This window comes from Artibeus jamaicensis, unplaced genomic scaffold (genome assembly GCF_021234435.1).
Source record: "Artibeus jamaicensis isolate MK-2021 breed Jamaican fruit bat unplaced genomic scaffold, CSHL_Jam_final scaffold_537, whole genome shotgun sequence".
Taxonomy (NCBI): domain Eukaryota; kingdom Metazoa; phylum Chordata; class Mammalia; order Chiroptera; family Phyllostomidae; genus Artibeus; species Artibeus jamaicensis.
The window spans coordinates 32,813,814-32,833,335 of NW_026522047.1; the positions used below are offsets into that span (position 1 = coordinate 32,813,814).

General features: G+C 37.8%; 1 pseudogene; it reads right to left on the bottom strand.

The window, feature by feature from the left end:
* Positions 1-484: 484 nt before the first annotated feature.
* LOC119056580 (uncharacterized) lies at positions 485-611 on the bottom strand (annotated as a pseudogene).
* Positions 612-19,522: the final 18,911 nt, after the last annotated feature.

The window sequence follows — 19,522 nt, forward strand, 5'->3', positions numbered from 1 at the left end:
AGATGATGTAGTAGGGATATTTGTTGCATACAACTGTATACAGCTATAATTGAAACTCATTTTTCTATATTTAATTTGCTTCAAGTTTTTTCATGGCTAGAATTAAGCACTGAATTACTTGTGGTCATAGGTCTCTTTCTGCAGACTTTGTTATTTCCTTATGACATATTGTTAAGTATAAATAACTAAGTGCAAGTATATGAACATTTTAATGTTTCTAAATAAGGACCACCAAAAATGTCTATTGCAGCCACTTATCCTACCTCCTAAAACCCATTAGAGTTCTTAGCTCACAAAACTGTTGCCAGCATTGGGCATTACCATTAACATTGCTCATTTGATAAATAAAAATTATATTTCAAAATTTCAAATTTGAAAGCCTGCTCATTGAAGTTGAGAACAAAGTGGTTCTATCTGTGTGTATTTTTGACTTTCCTGAGAATGAATGAGTGAATAACTGAATGAATGAATGAATGAATGCTATATATATGTAAAGGACTGTTTTATATTTTTCAAGTCGTCACAGTGGGGTATTGGGAAAACTTTTCAATTAGCAATAATTGCACCTCGGATAAACCTCATTGGCTACAACACTGCCACTGTGCAAAGCTAAGGGACTGTTTTATAAAATGTACAACATGAACACAGTTCTTTCATTATGCAGTTTACATTCTACAGGATAAAAAGCACAAATAACACATTATATACCAGACAGACATAGTAACTATAACAGTGAATAAAGTAGTGGGGCGAGATGAAGAGGAAGAACAGGAGCTATCTGAGTACAGCAGTCACGGACGGGTGTATCTGAAGGGGGATATTTGCTCAGGGACCTAAATGCGGTGAAGGAATGAACAAAGGGAGGCGGTGAGGACTGAGTATTCCTGGCAAAGGGACCCTGGTATATAAGATGACGAGATGGAAATGTATAAAAACAAAGGCAGAGCAGCAGCATCAGTGACAAAGTTTGTCATATCTAAAACTGTGGGAGAAAGGGGGAGACTGAAAGGACTTGAATCCAGTGAGGTAGGCAAGGGCCAGAGGTACGATGGGTTGAATTGTATCTCCCTCCAAACTCCCTGCACTTCAGACCTTATTTGAAGATAGGGTTCTTACAAAGGTAACTGAGTACAATGGGGTCATTTCAATTAGGGTCCAGCCTAATCGAAGCGACTCTTGTCTTTATAAAAAGAAGAAATTTGGACACAGAGATAGACACATATGGAGGGAAGATAATATGTGGAAACACAGGGAAAAGATGGCTATAAGCCAAGGAGAAGGCTGGGACATATCCTTCCCTCTGAAGGCACCAGCTTGCTGATGTCTTAATTTCAGACTTCTAGCATTTAGAACTATGAGACAATAAGTCTCTCTTGTTTAAGACACCAAGTTTGTGGAAATTTGTTAACACAGCTCTAGCTAACCAACACATCATTGTAAAATCTTCTATTCATACAGGAACTAGCATAAAGGACGCGTGGACAACAATTAAGGGGGGTGGAAAGGGGAGGGAGGTGGGGGGCGCGGGGGGTGGGCTGGGATGGGAGTAAAAGACAGAATACTGTAGTTGAAAATAATTTAAAAAATAAATTAATTAATTTAAAAAATCTTCTCTTCAGCTGATCTGCAGTGAAGACCTATTTGATGATTTTGAGTAAGAGAATATAATCCCATTTACAAGTTAAAAACAAGGATCATTTCTGTTTGCAATATGGAGGATTAAAACAAAAGCAGAAACTAGGAGCTAAAGGAGGAGACATATTAGGGGGGAATTTGATAAATAGTAGGAGATGATGATGATATATTGGGAAAAAGTGGCAGAGTTGAGAATTTGAGAAGTGGATAGATTTGAAATTTATTTTTAAAACTTACAAAGTAATAGAATATAGACTGTAAAATAAAGTAAGGATAAAAATGATGTCTACATATTTCCTTAAAATGTACTGAGTTAGAAAATGTTTGGAATTTACTGAGTTAGAAAAATGTTTGGAATTCCAAATGTTTGGAATTTGAAATCTGTGTATTTTAATGTGTAGTAGGTGGCCAAATGGTAATATCAAATGGGCAATCAGTTAAAAAAAATCCAGAACTCAGTGACCAGGTTGAAGCTGCAGGTAGAAATTTTAGAGTCACTGTTGTATATAGACTTTTAAAAGCTATTAGACTTACATAAAATGATGTAGGGAGGATAATTATAAACAGAAAAATAAGGAAAACAGTGGCTGTGAATAACAGTACTACAATATACAAAGATTGGTAATAGGGTACAATGAAAAAAACCTGAGAAATAAATGTTTTTGCCTTCTCAGCATGCGAAGACCCAAAATCAATTCCAGGTGGTGTGTCAGCTTCTTACAAAGGGTAGCGGTGAAAAACAAGAGACAAAGAAACTGAAGTTTTTATCAGAAAGGGGATGATTCACAGTATCAAGTCCTCAAGAAATGTCAACCTGAATATAAAGAGCTAAAGTAGGTATTTGATTCAGCAACTAGGAGGTCATGTTTTATGTAAAATAGAACAAAATCAGCCAATGGGGGCAGAGTGCAGTCTGCAGTAGGTTGTTGGCGTTAAGGAGAAATGACTATAACTTATGATTTCAAAAACTTCCTCAGTGAAGAAGAAGAGCGGTGTACATAAATAAATACACATTCCATGTAGGTGTGTGCAGAGGTGAGCATCTTTGGTCGCTGAGAGTTTCAGCTCCAGAGCACATTTATATTTGCACGACCTTAAGGCAATATGATCTTATCTTTATATGAGACAATTATTCCCTGATTCATTTATTTACTGGTTCAATAGCATTTTAGAGGGCCTGTTCTGTGTCAACTCTTACCTTAGGAGCTTCGGAGATAACAAAGGGAGAAAATAAGCTTCAATTTCAGTTGAAATTGAGTGGGGAGGAGTGTGCCTTTCCTTTCAGATAAAATGAAAAAACAAGCACTATATTTACCACCTGGCCTATTTAAGAAAAGGACACAATTGATGAAAGAACAGGTTACAAAAAAAGAGGGAGTGCAGGACAATGCTCCTTGAAATAGAGGAAATGACTGAGAAGAAGTTTATAATTTCCCCAACTTACATCCTAGAGCTGCAGCGTCACAGGGACGGGAATCCCAGGCGGATGGACCCTGGAGTTCTTCCAGACTCGAGGAGAAAGAACTGGGTTCCACAGAGGGCAGTGCAGCTAGAATGGACCAGGCCAACCTCCAGACAGGAGAAAGCTTCAGGTGAATAAGGAACCAGTGCATCTTTGGGAGAAAACCACCCAAGACTTGAGAAAGCACCTCCTGGAAAAAAAAGAGCTAAGACAAAAGCCCACTGAGCCAAAACACAGCTGGGAATAGTTTGTGTTCCTATCGTCTAAAGTAGAAATGCAAACAATTCCTGGGGTCCAAATTGGAGAAAACAATGTCATTACTTACGTTGGGGTCAAAAGTTTAGCCCTATCCTAAAATTGTCCTGGCTTACACAATAAATACTAAAACAGGAATTCACAGAAGAGGACAATAAACTTTTATTTCAAATGTATTCCAAGTGTTCATGGAGCTGGAGGAAAGATTGAACATGGCGTCAAAAACAAACAAAGCCGGACACTAATAAGGAGGGGTTTAATTAGTTACACACTGTTGAAATGGGTAAGAGGGTCCAGCATGAACTACACTCAGCTTTGATTTACACAGATGTGCGTGAGCTTTTTAAAGGAAGATAGAAGCAGAGAATGGGGATTGGGAGGGCTTGAGCAAAGCTAGGAAATTCATACAAATGGGAGGGAGGGTTGGCCCACCTGAAACCTGTCTGGGTTTTCTAAGTGGTGCTTATTGAGTCAGGTTCCTACCTGCCACAGAGACTGCGCACAAAGGACCGCATCCCAGGTGGGCTTGCACCAACTGTAAATTCTTTTAGCAGCCATGAGTATGGTCAGGGAGAAGAATAAACCCAGGAAAGTAGCTTTAAGCCATTAGGAACTGCTGATATCGTTCAGTGTCTGTTAGTGTGTTTGCATAAGGGTGCAGGGGAGGTATGCACAGCTAACTTGTGCTGACAGTCTTCAGTTTTTATAAACCAACGTGAAGGTGCAGTCGAGAAGGATGCTTATGCAGGCAGAGGTAAAGATGTAAAAACTCAAAGGCATGGCAAGTAGAAGCCACCTGAAACAAAACACAAGAAGGAAAAAATAAAGTGAAAATAAAGCATAAGTGAGCTGTGAAACAGCCAAAAGTGGCCTAAAATATGAATGATTTGTGTTCTGGAGGAAAACAAAAACATTTTTTCTGTTGCTCTCCCCTGCCCTGCAATGAGGAAGAGTGTGGGGCAACAAATTGAACAACAATAGAAAACAATAAAATAAAATAATAATAAATAAAGTAATTAAAAAATAAAGATTTACTGATAAACTATATGATAAATAAAAAAAGGAAAACAAGAACACAAACCTGAAAAGGCGTCTGCACCCCCAGGTTCACCGCAGCATTTTCACAACAGCCAAGACATGGAATACCTTCCGTGTTCACTGATGAGTGAATGGTAAAGAAATTGATATACTATTCGGCCATAAAAAATGCAATCTTGCCCCTTAGGACAGCATGGATAGACCTTGAGAGGGTATGCTAAGTAAAATAAGTGAGACAGAAAAAAGCAAATACCACATGCCTAAAACAAACACAGAAGAAATAAAATGGTGTTGGAACTATTAAGCTAGTAAAGGAGATACACTGGGATCACAGAATAGAAGTGGTAGATGTTCGAATATCAGTTGCATGGGGAAAAGAGAATACACTTGGTTAATAAAAAAAAGGGGATAGAAAAAGAATGAGTGAAAATGAACATATAAGAAAAACAGAAAACAAACAAGAAGATGGTAGAAATAAACTCAAACATATCAATAACTGTAATAAATGCAAATGTAAATGGTATTATCCCAATTAAAAGGAGAGATCGTGACTTTGGATTTAAAGAACATGGCTCACCTATGTTGCCTATGAGAAAAATCATATAAAGTACTATAAAAACATAGGTGAAAAATAAGAGTGGAAAAAAGATGCATTACATTGATGGGAACCAAAGAAAGAAGAAAATAGACTGAAAAGGAGTACCACTGATCTACTTGAACTTTTCAAAATAAATGAATAGCCCTGGCTGGGTGGTTCAGTTGCAGTGTCAGCCGTACCTAAGAATGTCGCTTCTTCCAATGCCTGGTCATACCTAGGCTGCATGTTTGATCCTAGGTCGGGGCGCCTCTGGGAGGCAACGGATCGATGTTTTCCTCTCATCGATGTCTCTCTCTCTCTCTGCATATACTTGGATGAGGATTACAAAAAAGATGAATAGACACTCTACATGAAATATCTGAATTAGCCAAATGGGCTGGGCTGTGTGTTTTGATGTGTGGACAAAATAAATTTTTCCAGTAGTTTAAACAATAATGGCTAAATAAGTTTTTGCCCAGACTCCCACCTCATGTGGATTAGAGGGGCACTTGGTGATGCAGCTGTCATCCCAGGCGTGGCTGGGTGTCATGGCAGAGAGACAGCGACCTGGAGGGTCCCACACAGGAATCAAAACCAGCCCTGAAGAAACCCCGCCCTCCCATGTGCAACTCTTTGTCCAGAACGGCTGACAGCGAGGGTGGGTCGAGAAATGAACAATAAATGTTTAACTGCACGTGTAATGATTTATTATTCCTCCTCGGCCAATCTCCTGTGTGCAATGCAGAAGACGATATATATGTCAAGAGGACAAGATAGCATCAGTTGTGATGATGGACTGATTTTCAATGTTTTCATTTTTCACAATGTTGCACATTTTTGAGAAAGTTTCTTTCTCAATAAGCCTTAGTTAATACCTGAGAATAAGGAGATGAAAGAACAGTGACTTTATATCAGGACAGCATGTGTGAAAAATAAAAAAAAATTACTTATATAATTATCCTCATTTTATACAGATTATCTCTAGAAAGATGAGAAATTGTTAGTAGTCATCTCTGGAGAAGTAACAACTGGTTCGAGATTGGTGGGGATGGAAAGCTTCCTTTTCATGAAACAGTGAAACAGTGTTTCATTAAAACTGAGCACTGTTTTAATGTTTTGAATTGTATTTCTTAAGACTATATTACCATTATGGTTGAATTTCATCCCTTCAAAATTTCTATATTAAATTTCTAACCCCTAGTAACTCAGAATGAGATCTTATTTGGAAATAGGGTCTTTGGGAAAAACATGTATTATGTATATGTATATGTATATGTATATGTATATGTATATGTATCTATTTCCAAATTTCCCTGTGTTTATAAGGATACCATTAATATTGGTTTTGTCATGAGAGTCCTAGCAAACTAATACAATTACCCACTAAAAATAAGCATAAGAAAAAGGTGGCTAATCAATGTTCAATACCCAGCAGACTTCAGAGGAACTGGAACCAAGAGAACATGTGTTATTCTTGGTACAAAACCTTTTCTGAAGTGGCAGGGAAAATTGGAAAGATAATAAAGGCAGCAATATTATTGGACTTAACTGAAAGTACCAATAGCTGAAACGTGAAGTCACCCATTTGTTGAAAGACTACAGTATTGTTGGATTTCGGCTATGCTATTTGATTTTTAATTAAGCCTTCACAGAGTCCATCTCAACTCTTGAACATGTTTAGAAGCTGCACATTCAGAATCCTCTAATAGAGTTCACTGCCGCAGATCACTTGTCAGATTCGACATGTGACTGCAAGGAAAGAACATTGGGCCTGGAGTTAGAATGCTTGAATTGTATCCCGACTATTATTGCTTGGCTGAATTATTTAAGTGTTGGATATTGGTAACGCTTTGAAAGCTATTAAGAGCTATCAGATATCTCTGCTTGGTACAAAGGAATTATGGGTTTCTCTATTACAACACCTGTTTATTGCTTCGAGTTACTGTTGTTCCCTTATCAAAACTATTATCTGAATCTCTGCTTCAGAGCTTGAAGATGGGGAGGGGGCTCCCCATATATTTCTTAGCTGTAATAAAAATGTGCTCCTGAAACCAACATGAACTGCCTTTTTTGTTATATACTGTAAGATGGGTAGTGCTCTCTTCGGTATTAATAGATGAATATATTTTGAAACAAAACAAGATATTTCACTTCATAGAGAAGTTGACTATAACATAATAATGCTGTTGACTGGATAAACATGCCGAAGCTCATTTTATCTATAATTTGCTTTTCCTGACTATTTTAGAATTACTCCAGTGTCACAAAATTTGTTGCATGTTTGTGTTTTTCCAAGTTATGTTTATAAAATACCTTTTACAAAGAAAGAATAAAAGTAAAATATCCATTAATTTAATGATTAATTCTCCAACTGCCTATTTATCAATACATTATTTAGGTTATACATGGGAAATTACAACGTCATTTAATTATTTAAGTTATACTTGGAAAATTACAACTTCAGTTAACACAATGCCATAAGACAAAGGAGTTTAGGCTCACTTAGACAGAAAACCTTAATATAAGCAGTATTACCTACATTTTCTCTAACTGAAGGTTTTAAGAAAAATGTGAAGAGAACACATTTCAAATTAGGAAGACACCTCTCTTCAATGAACAATGATTAAGGTAGTAAGCTTACAGAGAAAGCAACAATTAGGGAGATTCAAATTTCAGTTCTAGAGTATATATCTATTTAGTCCAGTAGTTTAAGGCCTATGTGTCAGAGGAGACTTTAATTCCAAAGGCTTTATTTCCTTTCATGTGAACATGTGAAGTCAAGAAAAATGCCTACCTCTCTCTAGCAATGGGCCTTATTTCTCATTTCTTTTACTATCACAGGAAAATGACCTTTCTGAGATTACTAGGTTTCTCTGTTAACTGAAGTCTGACTGTATCTGAATGTCATTAATTAAAATAAATTTTGAAGTTTCTATTCTTAATAACTTTGGGCCCCCAAAAGGGGTTTGTAATGGGGTCAGGAACTTAGGGTGTCCAGGAAATATTAGAAAAATATATATATATAGGATGTCTTCACCCCTAGCAATGGGATGCATGGAGCAGGGCCATTGAGAGTTGTTTCGAATAGCAACAGTTTTGCAGCTAACGTCTAGAATGGTCATTTAACATATTTATAATCTTCAACTGGTTTTGTAGATATGCTAAACAGCTGTGGCTATGCTTTGAGCCATGGGGATGGAAGTGACTTCAACCCAGGATGTAACTGGGAGGCAACTCCTTCTGGGTACAGCACCTGCGTAAAAGCTTGAAGATGATTGACTCCATGCTATGGGAACACACCTGCCCAGACTTACTATGGCTGACAAGTAAAGCTGGAAGGATAGGGAATGCTGGCAGAAGTAACTGATTGTGGGAGGAGTCAGGACTAGGGATGCAGAAGAAGATTGGTGCAGGGATTTAAACCCAGGTGCGGCAGCCATGTGGGCTTTTTGGGACCGTGCAGCTTTGGCAAAAGTTGGGACCATGAAGCTTTAGGGCACACTCTTTTTACCACATGGCTTAGCAGGCAGGATAGACTTTTCTTGGAAGAAAAGGGATAAAAGGATTCTTGCTGGTGGGCCATGAGAAGGTGCCACATGGTTTTGGATTAGTTGGACATCACAGCGGTGACACAGCTGATGGTGCCAGAACAGAGGGGCTGCCTGAACCACAGACTTCTACTTCTTTTCCTGAGATATGGTACCCTGGACTGGGCTGTGCATTTGTGGGTATTCTAAAGGACTTTAGTATTTTTAATGAAGACATTACGTCATTACTCTAAGTCTGCATAACTTTTAAAATAAATAATCCCTTTCCTTTTCACCAATCTCTGGCATTAAGAGACATCTTTCCCTGGTGATGGGCAAGGTGAACCTAGTACGAAGGGGGGGACCTCTGAAGCACAAGGGTGGGTCCATTCAGTAATAGTATATCATTCACCCCACACCCCAGGTCTGTTCTGTAACATCACTAGTGTGCCTTGGGTACTGTTCAGTAAAGGCTTTGGGATAGACAGACAGTTAGACAGTTAGTTTCACGGTACTGTGGAGACATTTTTCATCTTCGCCCTCACTTCACCCCGTCTACAGTCTACTCTCACAGTCCTTTGCTAATTGGCCTTGCTTTGAACCATTTTTTCCATTCTTCCAGACTCCAGTCCCCTTGAGCCCCTATGGTTTGTTATTGTGCTTTGCTTCTCATTTGCCTCTCTCCTTGATACATTTAACACTAGTATACATCAGTCCTATACATTCTGAGTGCAACATATTACCAGAAAGTCAGTCTCCAGATAATGGAGGTCTTCCTACAGTTAGGTCCTTCTGGGAGTTTTAGATGGTGACTCTTGGCATTTATTAGATGAGCTGGTAAATTTTTATAGGTCTATCTTACTGTGGGCTAACACCAGGCTACTAGCTTCTCATATAATTAAATGGTTTCTTTATATTTCAACAACCAGTCATAGTAATTAATCTTGAACATGGTGCATACAGACACACCCATTTATTTCTTCATGCATTTTTTTGTGGCTGCTATTGCAGGAAGCTGGAACTGGTTCTGACTGAGGGCATTTGATGCCATTAAAACATAATAGGGACTTCCGCCAAGATGGAGGCGTAGGTGGGAACACTTTTCATCCTTGCACAACGAAATCTAAAAATAATAAAGTTTTAACAACAATAAACATAATTAAACCACATAGAAAATCACATACGGAGTCTGGAAATAACGTACCATTCAGCTAAACTGGTGAGAGGGGTGAAACCAGTTGGGCAAAAAAGATCTGGGTGGTGCACAGGCAGCCAGGGGCGTGAATCCCAGGAGCAGGCTAGCTAAGGGCGGAACCCAGGGAAGAGGTGCTGCTGGCTAGCTGTCTGCAGTCGGTCGCACATTTACACGCAGATAAACCAGTGAAGAGGCAAGCGTTGAGACAGATCTCGCAGGCCCCAGCGACTGGCGCAGGGCTGCAGACTGGCACATTTGTGCTCAGATAAGCCTGTGGGGGCGAGCAGTGAGGTAGACTGGGCGAGCAGAGAGGACCGCCATTGCTCCCTCTCTGACCCCACCCCCACATACAGCATCACAAACCTGCGATGTGGGTGGCCCCTCCCTGGTAAACACCAAGGCGCCTCTCCTCATACATAACAGGCATGAACAGATCAAAACATGGCTCAAGAACAACTCAGAGCCCCAGAGCCCATAAATCTAAGCAACGAAGAAATAGCAAAACTTTCAGATGCACAGTTCAAAACACTGGTGATCAGGATGCTCACAGAACTGCTTGATTTTAGTCACAAATTAGAGGAACATATGAAAGCTAAACTAATTGAAATGAATGGAAATGCACAGGAAACCAATAGTAATGGAAAGGAAACTGAGACTCAAATCAAAGGAGTGGACCAGAAACAGAAAAAAAAAATGACCAAACAGAAAAGGATGAAGAAACAAGAATTCAAAAAAATGAGAGGCTTAGGAACCTCCAGGACATCTTTAAACGCTCCGCTCCAACATCCGAATTATAGGGGTACCAGAAGGGGAAGAGGAACAGCCACAAGTGGAAACCTTATCTGAACAAATAATAAAGGAGAACTTCCCCAATCTGGCAAAGGAAATAGACTTCCAGGAAATCCAGGAAGCTCAGAGAGTCCCAAAGAAGTTGGACCCAAGAAGGAACACAGCAAGGCACATCATCATTATATTAGCCAAGATTAAAATGAAGGAGAGAATTCTAGAAGCAGCAAGAGGGACAGTCACCTACAAAGGAGTTCCCATCAGACTGTCAGCTGATTTCTCAAAAGAGACCTTAGAGGCAAGAAGGGGCTGGAAAGAAGTATTCCAAGTCATGAAATCCAAAGACCTACAACCAAGATTGCTCTATCCGGCAAAGCTTTCATTTAGAATGGAAGGGCAGATAAAGTGCATCTCAGATAAGATCAAATTCAAGGAGTTCATCATCATCAAGCCCTTATTATATGAAATGTTAAAGGGACTTACCTAAGAAAAAGAAGATAAAAAAGATGAACAGTGAAAGGACAGCAAACTCACAGTTATCAACAACCACACCTAAAACAAAAGCAAACTAAAAGGACAGCTAGATCAGGAGTGAACCATAGAAATGAAGATCACATGGAGGGTTAGCAACAGGGGAGTGGGAGAAGGAGAAGGGGGGAGAAGGTACAGAAAATAAGTAGCATAGACAGTAGATAGAAAATAGATAGGGGGGAGGGTAAGAATAGTAGGGGAAATATAGAATCTAAAGAACTTGAGAAACGTGTTCATGAACTAAAGGGGGGAGAATGGTGGGGGAGGGGTGTGCAAGGTGGAGGGGAACGGAGGAGGGGAAATAGAACAAATGTAATGGCATAATCAATAAAATAAAATAAAATACATGCCAAATTTTAAAAAACATAATGGAATTAATGAATAAATAGTACATAAAGGTCCAAAGCCCAACATAATGAAATACATAAATATAAACATCAGAATATGTTTGACACATTCATATGTATTTTCTAATAATAACTCATCAGGAAGTATATTGTCTCCTCTGCAGAATTTGAGAGCTAAACGTTTGCCTAACAAAATAAAAGTTATCTAATGCTTTAAGGGAATCACCCCACACTGAATATTAACCTCTAAATCTGTCTCTCAATCTTTTTCTCATTCCATTCATTCCTTCTCTTCTCTCCCTCCCTCCTAGTTACCTAGGACTTACCCAAATGGAAAACTAAGATAGAAGTCACTTGTGTAATGAGATTTCAACTGAAGTTTGCACACTTCAGAAACTGCACAGAAGGTTCACTTGTGAGTACACCAAAAACATAAGTAAATGTCATATTTTATTTGAACTTATATTTTGAGGTATTTATAATTAAATGTTATATAATACAATATTACATGTATAGAGTTGATAAATGAAAAAGACCTTTTTTGGCATTGTATGTTATTTTATTCCTGATGGAGTGAGCTATCAAAAATATTTGGGGGTCCATAAAGTGGGAATAATGGAGAATTACAATATATTCTAGACCTATGCATTAGTTGTTAATTCCAAAGTTCTTTTTGAGTTTCCACTTTCACGTATATGACCTTGTTTAGGCGCATGGACTTTTGCAGAGGGAAATAAATAATGAATCCACAGAAAACATAGGAAAGAAAGAAATGCAAAAGGTCATCAAAATACAGAGGTAGCAATCTGTAGTCTGTCCAGAATATTGATATGTTGGGAATACCAGGTTTTTAAAGGTGAATATCAATATTTCAGAACGTCCATACTATGGTCACTACAAACTATGGAAATTAAAAGAGCATAACATTACTTCTTGAAAAAATGTTACATAAAATTTATTTTGCATTTCCTACCAGTCCAATCCTAAACACACATTCTCTTTTTCTTGGCTCTTGGCCATCAAAAATGTTCATTCCATCTGCACCTGGAAAAGTCATTACAATTGTTTGATGACCCTTTTCCCACCCAGGTTTCAATATGTACTAGCTCCAATATTTAATGATGTTTGCAGTAGATGCTCAATAAATGGTTGAATGAATTCATTGATAAAGAATTAGAGGAATTTGCTAGGCACACATCGAATCCTCATGCTAGTTAAAAAGGTTCATTTCTATTTGCACAACCCAGTTCTTTCCCCTTTTGTGGGAACAAGTTGAGGGAGTCTGCAGCTAGATGCTGTGGGATTTTGACTGAGATCTCTCCCTGTGCCACAAGTTCCTGAAAGGTGCAAGGATTGTAATGGAGAAAGAGTGCTGATGATAACGTTACTTAATCCTGCAGGAATGATTCAAAGAAAAGCTCATGCCAAGCATGAAAGCCTCTGCAACTTACCTGAGTAAAGCCTCTTCCTATGGCTGGCTGCACATTAGAATCACCGGGGAGCTTTGAAAGTCTAGAAGTACCCAGGGCAGGATTTGGTCATCGGGTCTTGTGTGTAGTTTTTAATGCTTCTAGGTAACACTGCTTTGCAGCCTATTTTGGGAGGTACAGCAGTGGCTCCAGAACATGATTTGTCATTATAGCATTTTGGAGTCATTCTGATAAAATAGAAACTTTTCAGAATGGAATGAGGCTCAAAAATATGCATTTTTAAAAGCTGCCCTGGTGATTTCATTATTCAGAAAAGATTTATGAAACACTGATCTATGACTATAGACCCAATATTAAATTTTATCAATAAATTCCTCTGAATCCATTATCTGAAATGGCAAAAATAGAATTTATGGCATAGAAAATGAAATCTTTGCTAAAACAAACATATTCTTTACCAAAGGTGACTTTTCTACATTTTATTTCTACTATTTCTACATTTCTACGATTTTATTAATTTAAAGATCAGTTTTCTAAAATCAAAGCAAGTAAAGAAGATAATTCACATGCAGGGGAGGTTAAGAATTTTACCTCAAAAATATATTTATTGATGATATTAGTTGGTAGTTGGGGCTAGATATACTAGAAATTTATTATATAAAAATGAGGAAATGTAGCAAGATGGCTGAAGAAGTTCCATCATTTGCTTTGACATTAAAAAAATGCATATAAGATAAAATTTTTGTTTTTACCTGAGACTTATCTGTTGTAAAAAACTGAAATATAATCAAAGTGACTTAAGTTTACATAGGATGGGAAGCAAAGATAATTACTGAAAGCAAGTGAGACAACTATTACAGAAATAAGAGGGGTGAAGACAAAAAAGTGTTAAATTTAAAAGATTATAAATGGAAAGAATTAAGGTTAATAACAGTCTTTCTAAAGTCTCTTGGATTCTCTTTCTCTGCTTGTCTCTGCATGTCTGACTCCATCTCACTTTCTTTGTCTCTCTATCCCTCCCTCCTCCTCTCTTTGCTCTGTTATTTATTCTTTTCTTGAACAGATCCCACCAATTTACCACTGAGCATCAGGTCAAATTATTAAGCGAACAACCTGATCAACCAGATTGGGTTCTGACAAGCCAATGGGTGGATTTTTCAGGGGTACCTGCCCTGAATACAGGAAAGGAACTGTCCTTTCTTTCCCTCAAGAGAGAAAGGTGAAAAAATTGCTCTTTTGACAGAGGGTGAAAAGGTTCTGCGCTTTTACCTAACCTTTCGAAATGTGAATAATGGTTTTCCAAGGCTGGCACACATTTGAGGTGTGCCTCAGTAGCCAAACCCAATGTGAAAAATTGCACTTGTTAAAAATGGCAAAACATCCATTTAGAGTTACTGCCGTAGAGGAATGTGGCTTCCGTATGTAACTGGGCTTACCTCCACTTACAGCAACAACTGTGGGTGTTTCACAGTCTGTAAGAGGGAGTGGGTTCGGGAGGGCAGTTACCAACAAGACCATGATTACAGAAACACATCAAGGGTAGGGACATTCCTGCTGAATGACAGGATTCTTGCTAAAGGCACTCTTAGGTATCAAGGGTGAGGGATGAGAAACTGGTCTAGATTTCAAAGGTGGGGGGATTCTTGCTAACCTGATTTTGCAGAATTCGCTGCTAGAATTGGACAGGCCAAGAGCAGAACAGCAGGCTCTAATCAATGCCTAGTCAGGAGGAGGGCTCCAGGCAACCTGACTAAAACTTAGTTAAGAATGCGTAGCCCTGTTAGAAGCTAAAAGAAGGTTTATTATTCCTTTATATCAGAGCAATACATTATGCAACTGGATATAGATCTAATTATCATGATATATGAATAGTAAAATGTTTCTAGGTGAACTGAAAGCAAACATGCCCTATCAGTGTGTGTTATAAATTTCCCTAAGGAAAACTTGTAAATCCAGGAAAGTTCTAGTTTTCCACAGTATGGGGACTTGAATTTAGTGGGATTACTAGACACTTGATTTAGTGTCAGCTCAAACACAAATGATACCTTCAATTTTCTGTGACTTAAAGGAGAGACCAGATATTATTTTGGCTATATATTTATAAAATCAAAATAACATATTAATTTAGAAGAAAGACCAATAAGATTCATATTAAACAAAAAATCTTTGTTTTTATATTCTATTTCTGGCTTATAAAAGGTATAAATGTAAAAGTTTAAAAACCATGTTTAATAAGTTTCTAAAAAGTAAAGTTTGGCCTCGCTGACCAAGCGACACCGCCCACAGGCAACAAAAAAAAAGTAAAGTTTGATGATGCTAACTTTAATCAATTAAGGTATTTTGATTGCCAGTAACAGATTATCTGTCCAAAGCGGCTTAAGCAATAAAGCTTTTTCATTAGCTTATATAATAAGAATCTGTTGTAGGTTATTCTGTGATGGTTGTGGCTGTCAGCAATGTTATCCAGAACCCACATGCTTCCTAACCTCTGCTCTGCTGTCTCCAATGTATTGGATTTTCACCCTTAGGCTCATCAGTGTATGGTAGCAACACGATTGCTTTAGATGTAATGATGACATTATCATACCTGAAAAACACAGGGGTGTCCAACCTTTTGGCATCTCTTAGCCACACTGGAAGAAGAGTTGTCTTGGGCCACAGACTGAACACATTGTGACACATATATCATAATAAAATCCTATAAAGTTTTTGTTAGGATGGGCGGGGTAGGGTAAAACGGTAGCTGAACTACAACCAGAAAAGACCGCTGATGTCAAGCCCGAGAGCTGAAAGGGCGGGCTTTATCCACATAGCAACCTGAGCTCCAGGAGAACCACCAATGATATATTGCCACTTTGTTCAAAGGGGACCAATCCCCAGCTCCCGTGAAGAGAGCCAACCAAAATAAAACCCTGCCACGTTCCCTGCTTGGGCGTGACTTCCCCCGGCCCCACTCTGTGGGCCGGGGAACCTCTTCTGGTGCACAAATCCCAATAAAGCTCTATACTGCCCAATTTTGTCGCTGATTGGCATTTCTTCCTTGGCGGAACCTAAGAAAACCTTTCAGTTTTAAATAAGTTTACAATTTTGTGTTGGGCCACATTCATAGCCATGCTGACCTGCATGCAGTCCACAGTCCACAGGTTGGAAACCCCTGTTGGGTAAAGAGAACAATTTTATTCCTGGAGTGTTATAGCAGATATCTTCTTTTTGGCTAAGTTACATGTCCAATAATGGGCAAAAGAGAAAGAAATTGCAGTTGCTGGTTTAGGCTAGTCATGGTTCATCACCTTGATTTGGGCATGTCAGGGTTCTATAGGCTAAGAAAAAAATGAGGAAACATTTAAAACAAGGTGGGTGATAGCATCTGCCAAACCTGTTATGGTGTAGAGAAATAGATTTCTCATGAACAGTTAGTTAGCAGAAGTATAAAAACTCAGTAATTAGCCGTGGCTGGTGTAGCTCAGTGGATTGAGCGTGGGCGTGCGAACCACATGACCACGGTTCCATTCCCAGTCAGGGCACATGCCTGGGTTGCAGGCCAGTTCCCAGCAGGGGACTCACGAGAGGCAACCATACATTGATATTTCTCTCCTTCTCTCCTTCCCTTCCCCTCTAGAGATAAATAAATAAAATCTTTATTAAAAAACTCAGTAATTATTTACCAGTGTTTCTAAAAACTGAAAAATGTAGCCAATGTCATGAGGAAAAACAGTTAATTGTTGGTACTGTAACAGATAGGAAACAATGAAATCATTTTATGGGATAGTAACAGATATTGGAGTGAATAGACTGGTGGCATACAGAGTATTTATGCAGAGTATTTATAGCATATATAAAATAACTGGAGGCTAAGAAAGAGCAGAAGAGTAGAAAGCTCTGAACATCAGTGGCTCAAAGACAAATCACTTTTGCCCCAGGAATGATTTTGGTAAAGTATTGTGTTGGAATTGGTCTGAGAGTTTCATCTGGAAAGAGATCTTAGATGAAAAGGAGTTAGAATGTTATAAGCAGATGGGCATGGACAAGTAGCAACCGGCTAGAGCAATGCATGCCATTCAAGGGAAAATGCAGGCAAAAAGGGTCTAGTCATGTGAAGACAGCATATAACAAAAGCATGGCTAGCATAGTCAATTTCAACATCTGCTAATATGAAAGAACACAGGTGCCAGTTTATGAGTGTGTTGGTCAAAGAAGGCTCTTGCCAGCCTCCATAAGTATTCCACCTTTGTGTACTATTTTCACTCCGTGCACTCCGTGGAGTTCAGAAACCTCATTGAACACGCCAAAGAGAGAAGGACAAAGTGAAAAGATAAAAGGACAGAGAGGCCCACTGCCCCCTTTCTCACTGGCAGCAGCCGACCTGTAGCTAAGAAGAATCAAGGGAAATAGACATTTTCAATCGGAATAAAATATTAATGAAATGAAACTGTTCGAGAAACTGGGAATTACAAAAAGAATTCCAGTTACCTGAGAGTGACTAGAATATTCATGAGGTTTGCATAAGATTCCAGTGAAAAGAGGAATTAGCTCCACAATAATGTTTAGGACAGTGGTAATAAAAAGAGATAAAGGGGCTTAATGATTGTGCCTAAGAATCCAGGTGGTTCTTTATTTTCTCATTTAATACACATGCTACATATACCACATATTATATATAAGATACATTCATATGTACGTACTTAGATACATATAAATAGGTATGTGGATTTTTTTCCTGTAGTAATCATAGGAAAAATTTCAAATCTGTTGCTCTGAGGGAATATGGTGTTATTTTGGTTAATTTGTAACATATTTTTACTATATTTGTATATATGCATACTACCTGTACATTATATATTTATGCATATATACTTTTGCATATGTTCATTATATATACATACACACATAATACATATATGTGTATGTGTGAATATGTATAAGGGTTAAGAGGATGAGGTGTTTGTAGTCAAATTGGAGAATATTTTATTTATATTTCTGAATTAAAGAAAAATACTAAGAAGTAATTTTGTTTTAAAGACTTTATTTATTTATCTCTAGAGGGGAAGGGAAGGAGAGAAGGAGAGAAATATCAATGTATGGTTGCCTCTCGTGTGTCCCCTGCCAGGAACTGGCCTGCAACCCAGGCATGTGCCCTGACTGAGAATTGAACCACGATCCTGTGGTTTGCAGGCCCGCGCTCAATCCACTGAGCTACACCAGCCAGGGCTAGAGGTAATATTTTTTAAAAGTGAAGGAAAAACAGATGGAAAATATTTTTCTTGGTCATATGAAGATTTAATGAAATAAAAATAGAATTAGAAAAATCCTCCCTTACTCCTGGAGTAAGAGCTATACATATTTAGGATGAGGTTATAAACTCTCCACTGGATTCTTTAAAAATATACCCACATGGCTGTGGATTCCCCCCAACATTATGTATTTTTCAGTATCAGATCCTGAGGGCAGTAGAGAGGTATCAAATTCTTGAGATTGCAATATTTTAAAGATAAAAGTACTCTTTGTTGTTTATACACCAAATAATTTAATTATTCAATGCTTCAAATAAATGACTAAAAACACATTAAAAGAGTATGTTCTCATTGCTGTGAAAAAAATAATGCAAATTAAAATAATAGAGGAAACATAATTTCTGTTCCTGTTGGAAAAACAGAAGGATAATCTTATACATACTACATACCATGTGTGATTTTAATTCTTTAAGCGGATACATTGCCAATCTGTCTGCAAATACATTTTTTAATCCTGAAAAGTAAATGAGTTAAAGATTTTAAACTATGCATAAATGGATACAGGAAAGTAAAAACACTTGTAGCATTTTATTTCCTGTTACTTCAAAATTTTACTTAAAAAGTCATTAAATCCAAGTGTTCTATATAATTTCTGGTCCTATATTATGTCAGTGTTTTGCCCATTAAATCTGTTTTATGATGGTATCATCATAGCAATATATAAAATTTAAACCTAATAGTACTTTATAGGTTAATAAGCCAGATTTAGGAGGAAAGTTTAAATCAAGAGAAAGTGATTACTCCAAATTTTTCACAGCCCATTCAAGGCGTATCTACAAGCTCACCAAGTTTCTTTGTCTCATTACAGTGTGGCTTTAATTTAAAAATATGCATTTATCATTGTCTTGTTGTTCCTAAGGATTTTTACATGTTTTAGCATCCTAGTTTTATTTTTCTTTGTTAAAATTTATTGTAATGTAGTGCATAAAGAAATCATAAGTGTACCTATGAAAACATATTCACAAAGTTAATACATCCATAAACTAGCAACCACATTAAGAAAGTAAATATTACCAGTATATGAGAAGACTCTTGTTTTTATTCCCCATTCACAGAACACCTACAGTTAATCACTGTCCTGAGTAGGTTGTTATTTCTTGTTTTTGAACATCCTGTGTATGGTGTAATTCAGCATGCACACTCTTGTACCTGGCTTCTTTAACACAACAATGTCTATGAGATTCATCTATATTATGGTGTGTAATTAGACACACTTCATTCTAATTGCTATACTGTATTATATTTTCTGAAAGTATCACTGTCCACTCTGCTCTTCACAAGCAATTGAGTTGATTTTAGAGTTAAATTAGCACTGAACATTCTTGTGCATGCCTTTTGCTATATATACACGTGCGCAAATAGTTTACTCAGTATATTCCAAGGAATGAGATTTCTGGATCACAGTGCCAATGCCGAGTTTTAATAGATGCTGCCAGTTTTCCAATGTG